The sequence below is a fragment of the Panthera pardus genome, unplaced genomic scaffold, assembly GCF_024362965.1.
Source record: "Panthera pardus isolate Hobbes unplaced genomic scaffold, ASM2436296v1 HiC_scaffold_12, whole genome shotgun sequence".
NCBI lineage: Eukaryota > Metazoa > Chordata > Mammalia > Carnivora > Felidae > Panthera > Panthera pardus.
Genome location: NW_026526677.1, coordinates 102,820,406 through 102,830,022, shown reverse-complemented (window position 1 = coordinate 102,830,022; position 9,617 = coordinate 102,820,406). Strand labels below are relative to the sequence as shown.

Genomic DNA, 9,617 nt, shown 5'->3' with positions numbered 1-9,617 from the left:
ACATAGAGAGGTTAGGTAACTTGCTCAAAGCTACGCGATTCTAGGTGGCTGGCTCCAGAATCCTTATTCCTATCCACGGAACTCAGCTGCCTCTCCCACTTTCTCCTATGCCCTTCTTCTTTTACTACTGCAAGCAAAATTCAGTCTACGCTTTCTTTTCAGGGGTATTTTAAGTTCCTTGTCTATTTAGGGTAAGCAACTTAAGGGAAAACTAGGTAATGTGGTCACTATTATGGGCTACACACTGAGTTCCCCCAATACAGTCAAGTCCTACCCCCCAGTATGTATAAATGTAAACCTCTTTGGAAATTGGGCCATTGTAGATGTATTTAGTTAAGGAAAGGCCATGCTGGAGTAGGGTGGGTCCTTATTCCAATAGTCTGGGGTCCTTAGAAGAGAAGGGACACAGACACACCGGGAGAAGAGAGCTGGTGACAATGGAGGTGGAGATTGAAGCGATGAAGCTACCAGCCAAGAGACAGAAGGGCTGCCAACAAGGAAGAGAATCTGGAAGAGGCAAAGAAGGGTCAGAGGCAGCATGACCCTGCTGACATTTTGATTTTGGATTTTAGCCAGCAGAAGTATGAGACAATAAATCTCTGTTGTGTCAAGCCACCTAGCTTGTGGCTTTGTTATGGCAGCTCTAGGAAATGGATACTCTCATCATGTCCGAAACTAATGGAACGTCCCCTTTGTGCACCAGTAACCCAACGTGCTGCTTCTCTGAAGTTCTTTTCTCAAGTAATAGCATTTTAGTTTACAATCTTCTTGATCATACAAGCTAGAAACTTGAATTTATTACACTCATCTTCACCCTTCACACCATACGAGCCACCAAATTGTGTTAACTCTATCCCCTCCTTCAACTTAACATCTTGGCCATTATATCAACTTCCAGAGCAATTTTTTTCTTCACTTTTTTTTTTTTTGAGAGAGAGAGAGAGAGAGAGAGAGAGAGAGAATCCCAAGCGGACTCTGCAATGTCAGCACAGAGCCCCATAAGGGGCTCAATCTCATGAACCATGAGATTATGACCTGAGCTGAAATCAAGGATCAGATACTCTACCCACTGAGCCATCCAGGTGCCCCTCTTCACCTTTCTGGATTTTTAAAATTAATTTATTTATTTTGAGAAAAGCAGAGAGAGTGTGAGTGCACTGTTAGCCCAGAGCCTGGTTTGGGCCTCGAACCCATGAAGCTGTGAGACCATGACCTGAGCCAAAACCAAGAGTCAGATGCTTAACTGACTGAGCCACCCAGGTACCCCTCCTCTTCCCCTTTCTTATATTTCCAATGAATTCTTATCTCTGCTACGATGATCTGTCTTATTAAAGAACTTACAGTAACAATAGCTACCCTTTACTGAGAGATTCCCTTGCACCTGGAACTAGGTTAAGCTCTTTCACATGTATTTGACCTTCACATTAGGTGGTGATGACTATCATCTTCATTTTAGGAATGCAAAAAGTGGTGCCCAAGTTTGCTAGTTTATCACATGTCAGAGCTGGAATTTCATGGCTTACTCACTCTGCCATACTCCTTGTAATACACCACCGCACCTCCTTAAGATGGGAAATACTGGAATGGCATTCAGGCCAAGCCTAAGCTATGTCTCCAGGCTTATTTCCCTGCACGTTCCTCTACAACCCTCTGCCGCAGGCACACCAGGTGACTCATCATTCCCTGGACACGTGGATTCACTTTCCTGCCCTTATGGCTTTGGTTATGCCTTTCCCTCAGTCTAAACACCCAACACTACCCACAGCCCTTTGCCAATGCCAGCCTTACCGATGGCTTCTTTCTCCAGCACCCTAAGTCAGAATTACCTGTCCCTTCCACTGGATTGCCTGCTTAGGCAATTTACATGCTAGCTATTTACATGTATCTTTCTCCTGTGGTCTCAGTGGCCTCCATTCAAAGACTAGGTCATTTAATTCTGTCATTGTTTTCATCCCATTTTTATAACAGTGCCTAAGTAACTGTTGGTCTGAATGGCTAATAACGGCAGTAGTAATCATGATGGCAATGTTAGCAAGTCTTTGTTAGCCATTAATACTCAACAGTTTCAGGGGTGCCTGGGTGGCTCAGTCGATTGAGCATTGGACTTTGCCTGAGGTCATGATCTCACCGTCTGTGAGTTCAAGCCCCGTGTTGGGCTCCATGCTAACGGCTCAGAGCCTGGAGCCTACTTTAGATTCTGTGTCTCTTTCTCTCTCTCTGCCCCTCCCCCACTCATGTCTGTCTGTCTGTCTCTCTCTCAAAAATGAATAAATATGAAAAAAAATACTCAACAGTTTCAGTCATGTTTGAAAAATACAGTTTTTAAATTAAAAACATTGTAACAGTTTTTCTTTTCCCACAACTGAAATTTCTTAATCTGTTCACCTATTTTGATGGAATATGAGAAGCTTCACTTGAAATACCGATCCGTTTCTATCCAGTCTGATGATCTGTGTGATAGATTCATTTATTATGTGGTAACATCAAAATCTGTCCAGTCTTCTGCAGAAATGAAATGCTCCCGAAACTGGGGGGAGGGAGGATGGATATCCAATTTGTTTCCTACTCTGCAGAAGATATTTCCGTCGTTCCTGGATCTTGAAGCAGGTCTGCTCTGTGAGTGATTTTAGGTCATGTCCCAGCTGGTTTGGACCTAACCTAGGACTCAGTTACATTTCATGATTGGGGATCAAACTCAGTTGAAAACAGTTCATGCACCTCACTGCTTCCACTGTCCCGGCAGCTTAATCCCAGCCTTCAATTATGGTGGAGTCTCAGAGAACTGACATAAGATCAAATTCCGTGCTTCTGGGCAAGCGGAAGGAACCCAGAGAAGAAAACAGAGAAGAAATTAAATGAGCCCCATGGGAGATCAACCCTGAGTGGACATTCTGGCAAAATGGCAGAATAACTTTCTGCTTAAATAAGAAACTATTTAGAAGTCAGTTACGTGTGAATGATTAACAAAAATAGTTGTCAGTGCGGGTGCCTTCATAAAGAACAGACTGAAGAAAATGATTGGGAAATAATTAAAACAGTATATCGCACAGAGAAATGTTATTCAAAAAGCCTCTCGGGTTCTTTAATTTTTTTCCAGGCGCGAAAAATATCCCTGTTTCTGCCCATAATTTGAAATATCTAGAATGTTGAATTTATCGACAGAAAGTGTACTTACCATCTAATCAGAGAAATCTTAGAGGGAAAAGAGTGCTGTACACATCATAGGTCCCCTAGAGATTTAACTGCTCATAACTCTGCATGAATGGGGGGAAAGTGCCATATTCCCATTAAAGAGCAACACAGTTGGTTAAAGAATGAACAAAAAGCAGCATTTCTTCATTAGTGTCATTGCAGGAAGCTGATGCTCTGAAAGCTGGAGGCCATCAAATGGGATATTGCAGCAATAAAACAGAATAAAAAAATGAAATGCTCCATTCTCTTGTCAATCTCATATGCTTGTCTCTTTCTTGTTAATATACCAGGCGCTACCCTGGTAAGCTAATGCGTATTTGCAGTTTCGTTTTGTGCTTGGTAATTGTGCTATGGGCACTTACTCATTTGACAGAATTTGCTTTAAATGAAGGAAACTGGCAGGTTGGAAGAAAAAAACCCCAATGTTGCCAAATCACCAATTAAGGAAACTGCCAGAGGGCAAACTGGTCCTGAGACTGGTATCTGTAAAGATGATATAATGATATTGCACTGCAAGAGACATTTTGAGGAGCCACTTAATGTAGGACAGAAGAGAGGTGGATTACGGGGCAGCTAAGATCGACGACTGCCAGATTTAAACCACAAAGATAGATACGACAGGGTACAGACGTTTTTGCCGTTTTTGTCCAAGATTTTGGACCTCTAAACAACAAATATATCCAACTGTGATGCAGTTGATGGGAAGGCTGATTGTTCTTCTGTAAACAGGGGAAAGTTGGACTCATAATCCACTCTCTTTAAAACTCCTTATTCGGAAGGGATGTCACCTTAATCGGCAGGAAGGATATGACAATGAAGTCATAATCCTGGCCCACCTTCTTGGACCTCGGTCTAGCGAAGGAATAGGCACACAGGCCTATGATGCTTTGAAGGATGAAGCAGAATATTCTTCTTTCTCCATTGAGTCACCCATCGGCCGCCTATAGGTATCAGGGTGGCCTTTCTGTCTCTATGTTCCTCACTCTTCTTCCCTACGGGAAGTATCCTTGATTTGGTTCCATTTCTCCAATTTCTCCCCAGGACCCAGATCCATCTGGCAGTGGGGGTGGGGGATGTGGAGGGTGGTGAGGCGGGGGGAGGACAGCATTCAATCCTGAATGTCTGGAATTGCTAAGAGGCTTTTCATTCCTTCACATTCATAAAGACAGGTATTTTCTTTGGTTTTGCTACTGTGCTTCTCAAGGATAAACTTCCATGAGTTATTACATGAACCCCATCCTTATCTCTTTCCTCTGTTTTGCTGAAGATCCCCTTCCAAGAAAGGATACAGGAGGAAAAGATGAGGGAAGAAAGCCCCATCTTGCCCTGGAGGACACGCATGGAAATCGTGGGGTGAGCCAAGTCCTGAGAAATTACTGAGAACTTGAGGGTAATTTCTGATGAATTACTGAGAACCTCTGCTTTGTGTGGTCACCAGTCCAAAGCTCTCATGTCGTTAACTCTGCTCTATACTAACTAGTTCCCTGATTTGCAAGAGCTGCCCTAAATCACTTAGCCCTTGCCCTGAAATACCAAAAATATCCCTCCGTGATTTCCCTCCCCTGAGAAACCGCTAAGACCGTCAACATGGTACTCCCCTGAATTTCAGGAAGTCTAACTTAGCTTTGCTTGATTGAAGGTTTCTTCTGGTGGCCCTTTTGGGGATTGACAGAACAATTCAATAATTTTCCATAACAACAGATGTCTCGGCTACTTGGTAATTTCTCTAGTCATGCGGTCTGTGCATAAACACTTCCTTTTTCTTTTAATGTATCTGAGGATAAGACCCAGAAATACAGCAATAGCCATGACTGAAAGATCATGCATCTTAAAACACTAATAAAGCATTAAAGGAAAGTGTTCATCTGAGCAGTGCCCAGAGACCTGAGGGGGTGGCACTGATATTGTAATAGACGAGTTGAGATTTGGATACAGATAGGAGTAAGGTTTTGTAACCTCACCTGAGTCCCTGGGCTCTATAAGCTAAAGTTCCTCCTAGAAAAAGAGCTTACATCATGTCAGTGCCTGGGGATCAGATACACACTGAATTGTCTGGCAAACTAGGAGTGGAAGGATGCACTAAGGGAGCCAAACTACAGAGAAGGGCACAAAAGTTCATCGTGAGATGAGAGGACATAGTGAATGAGCATCTGTGTCCAGGGTCAACAGGTATATGCAGCCTTTGGTGCTTGGACCTACCCACGCCCCGTCATCCTGGGGGCACACCGCACTCTGGGAAGTAGGCGCAATGGAAAGAGCCCTCTCACTGGGCTTAGCAACCCCTGGGGCCCAAGAAACCCTGCTGTGGTTGTTCCCCACAGGGAGAGAAACAAAAAAATATTTCTCTGGCCCCACCCTTGGCAGATCAGACGGTTGAGGCACAGAAAACTGGAGCAACAGGGGCTGAGTATTGTAACCTCGAAGGGCAGGGACCCACCGAGGGGGTGGGCCTGAAACATGAACATATGGAACCCCTTGCCCCACTTCCAGAGACTCCCAGAAGGGCTTTGGGGCTACAGTTTTACAAGGAACCGGGATTATTTTTAGGAGTTATCCAAACCAAGAATGAACAAGATTTCGGTGTGAATCTTAAGGAACCCCAAGCTTGAGCCCACAGGTTGATGATGCTTGGAGAGATCTGAGTCACATGGTACAAAATCACTGATTTCCTGGAGGAGTCTTGGTGGGAGGGAGGTGGCCGGGGTGGGGGGGTGGCTGTGCGTGCTGATTCAAGAGATGACCGAACATAATTGTTGCAGTCTGGACCTCTTTGCCCACTGAATTCTTAATCTCCATAGACTGATCATGCTGGGGAAGCAAGCGGTCAAAAGCAAAAGGTGGTCTAGAATAATAGAAGCCAGTGGGACCTGGAATGAGCATAGGAACACACTTGTGGCCGAGATCCACAACATGAAATGGCCTGTTAAGAGGGTGTTATCACTGTGTAGGATTCTCTATGCCTGCACACATCCACTCCCCGTGGGCTGGGGACCCAGGAGGCAGAGCAGTTATGACCTCTGTCTCTGCGCCTGAGCGTAGGGAAGAGGAGTTGAACACAGTCTGTGCTATCTTGCATTTACCTCTGTTGGCTCCACATACTGATGTTAAGGATCTGTCCCAGGTCTTCCAGGGCAGTGCTCCTTTAAAGGGTCTGCCCTGCCGGCCTGGGAGGATGGTAGGGAAAAGGAAAAGGGCTGAGGAACCACGCCAGTGTTACTGCTCCCATGCTAACCCTCAGCCAGTTGTGTGCCTTTGAATGAGCCCATTTGTCTCCCTTATTTATCTTTTTCATCGACTATGGAAAAAGGAACTAATCCCTACACTCTGTGTGACACACTGATGGCTCACTCTGCCCTTCTTCTAGCAAGACACAGTGCTGACAGGCTGTCCTACCTTTCCCCACCTTCTCTGATGAAGACGTGACAAAGTTCTCAACAGTGAAGTGTGATGGGAGTGATGGGTCCAATTCCCAATGTGGTTTTGAGACCAGACCAGGAGGGGTCATAGGCTTTCCCCTTTCCACTTGCTGCAACCCAGATGAGGTACCCTCTCAAAATTAGAAGAAACAAGATGGAGGGGCATCTGGCTGGCTCTGTGGGTGGAGCATGTGACCCTTGATCTTGGGGTCTTGAGTTCAAGCCTCACGTTGACCATACAGCTTACTTTAAAAAAGAAAGAAAGAAAGAATGAAAGAAAGAAAGAAAGGAAGAAAGAAAGGAAGAAAGAAGGAAAGAAAGAAAGAAAGAAAGAAAGAAAGAAAGAAAGAAAGAAAGAAAGGGAAAAGAAAAAAAAAAAGAAAGTAGATAGAGAGGATCCAGGTCCCTGAATAATTGTGGGGAGAACTGCATGCTGAGCCAGTCTGTTTACATTTACATGGGGAGGATATAAAGCATCTGGTGTGAGGTATTGCATTTTGGAGGTTCCAAAGGTTAACCTTATCCAGGTTGGGTATATTTCACCAAACTGTTGGAAATCAAAGAAAATAGAGGATGTGATATCCCCTTATAAACTAATGTGTCTTACAAGTAGATTATGACTGCCACATAATTGAATGAGCCATCAGTGGAAGCAACAACTCTGAAAAACTAAACATACTACTGGCAAATGGAATCATCCAGTCTAATCTTACTACACTGAGCAAAGGAAGCAAGGGTGATAGACACACGTTGCTCTCTGAGCGTCAACCCTCTCTTCCTATTAACAGCTCTTCTTCTCTTTGGGGAGTCTTGGAGGTGGCCTCCCAAGACATGAAGCCTGAGGGGCCACATCCCCTCTCCCCGCTTCTGCATATAACCAACCTAACATGAGGATGGCTGGAGTTCATGTCCATCATGCTTCAGAGTGGCAGAGGTGGACCGGACTGTGCCTGGGGCCTGCCCTTTGCTGCCAAGAACCTTGGCTCATGCCCCAGGCGGCTGTCAGCTCTCCACATCTGAGCTCACTCACAGACAGAACTTCAGCAATTAAACAATATCTGTCTCCAGAATCTCCCAGTTCCCTTCATTACAGCCCTTCACGAATCCTCTCAACATCCCTGAGAAAGTGGAAAGCAAGTATGTCTTTCCTAACCTGACAGCAAGCAGATGTTTGGGGAAGGAATTAGCTAGCACACAAGAGCCTCCAGGAGCAGAGGAGAACTTGACTCAGGTGCCCTGGGCATCTGCAGCTGACCAGGGCTTCCTGGCCCACCTTCTTCCTATAATATGTGTCCCTTCTGCCCCTGCTGGGCCAAGGTCCTTGGCATTCCCACTGTTGGAGATTAGAGACTCATTCCTTTGTATTTCCCAGGAATTCTCTTCCTTCAAGATGGAAAAAGTCCTGGGGGAGGGGCTCAGTGTTTCTTTATTACCTAAGATGCTGAGTCACAATGCAGGCTTGGAGCCTCTGGAGGAGGGGCTACCAATGACAGAAGCCATTTCTTTCCCCACAGTAAAGCCCAGGCATGCTCTTTCCATTTGCCACACTTGGTCCCCAGAGCTGAGGGGGACGCAAGTCAAGAACATTAATTGCATCCCGATTTCTAAATCCCCTCTGTTTACTGCGATTTAACCTCCCCAGACACAGATTTTTGCTTCAGGTGCTTTTCTGTTGGTCTCATTTTCCCCATTTTATTGTCTCCTCATTCAGACTTTTCCTGTTGGTCACTGAGCAGTGCAAATGACAGAATCTTTCCCAATAGCCCCAGAAATGTGAGGTGGGGAGAGAAAGAAAGAGTGTGCACCCCTGGACGCAGGAGACAAGCAGGTTTCTGATCTGGGCGCTCTGACATCGCAGCCCCCTGCAAAAACGTTGTACATAGGCTTTACCTTTGATTCACACGCAACCCCCAAACTGACAAGCTTATACCAGACAAGGCATAGTCTGAATACTTTCGACGCGTTGTTAGAAGCAGAGATCTTTTCCTTTCCCCCCAACTTTCTGACACACTTTTGTTGGCTTCTGATCTTGAAATTCTCCCCCTGCCCTAGGCTCTGATTCTCCCAAAGCCCAGCCTCTCCTCCCAGCCTGTGATCGCCTGACCATTCTTTGAGATGAGTGTCATTTACTTCTTTACAGGGGAAAGGAAGATCTAAGCACTTGTTTCTGACTCCTACTTTCCCTTTATTCTACAGCAAGACAGCAACTGCCTTTGCAAAGGACTACACTAATCAGACACATGCAGTGGAAGGAGGAATTCTGGGCAGGAATTCTGCCTGGACTAATGACTTCATGACTCAGTTTTCTGCTCTGCAAAATGGAAGTAAAAACCCCTTTCTCTCAGGCTTGGTGAAGCCACCACCTTGGTGCCTCTGGCCAATTTAATGGTCTTTAAGTTTTAGCAAGAACCTTTAGCCTGTGTGATTGATTAACTATACCTGTCTTTGTATATTTATTGATCGTGCCTCGTCTCCTAGAAAGACTCAGAACGAAACCCTCTGGTACAACCTCCCCCCGGGGCACCAGTACATAACCTCCAAGCACCGAGATAGGGTCTATGGCTGGCACCATTGTGTCTGCATGTAATCAAGAAATGTCACAGATCACTGTGCTCCCCTTTTGCTGATTAACTTCCCTAAAGTTCCTTTAAAAAATCTTTGGGACAGGCAGAAACCTCGAGTTGGTGTTTGGACAAGAGTCTACCTTCTCCCCAGGCAGATGACCTCCTGAATAAAGCATCTGTTCCTTTCCAATTAAAGCTCATCTCTCTCTCTCTCTCTCTCTCTCTCTCTCTCTCTCTCTCTCTATATATATATATATATATATATATATATATATATATATATATATATATATAAGTTTATTTATTTATTTTGAGAGACAGAGAGAGAGAGGGAGAAGGAGAGTGCTTGTGCAAGCCAGGAGGGGCAGAGGGAGAAGGGAGAGAGAATCTGAAGCACCTTCCTCGATGTCAGCACAGAGCCCTATGTGGAACTCAAACCCATGAA

General features: G+C 45.1%; 1 long non-coding RNA gene across 1 annotated transcript; it reads right to left on the bottom strand.

Moving 5' to 3' along the window:
* Window positions 1-2,300: 2,300 nt before the first annotated feature.
* On the bottom strand, window positions 2,301-6,358 carry LOC109278739 (uncharacterized). The gene is made up of 2 exons (XR_002085814.2): window positions 6,273-6,358; window positions 2,301-2,808 (listed from the first exon to the last, which is right to left on the bottom strand). It is a non-coding gene; the product is annotated as an uncharacterized LOC109278739 (long non-coding RNA).
* Between the last annotated feature and the right edge of the window lie 3,259 nt (window positions 6,359-9,617).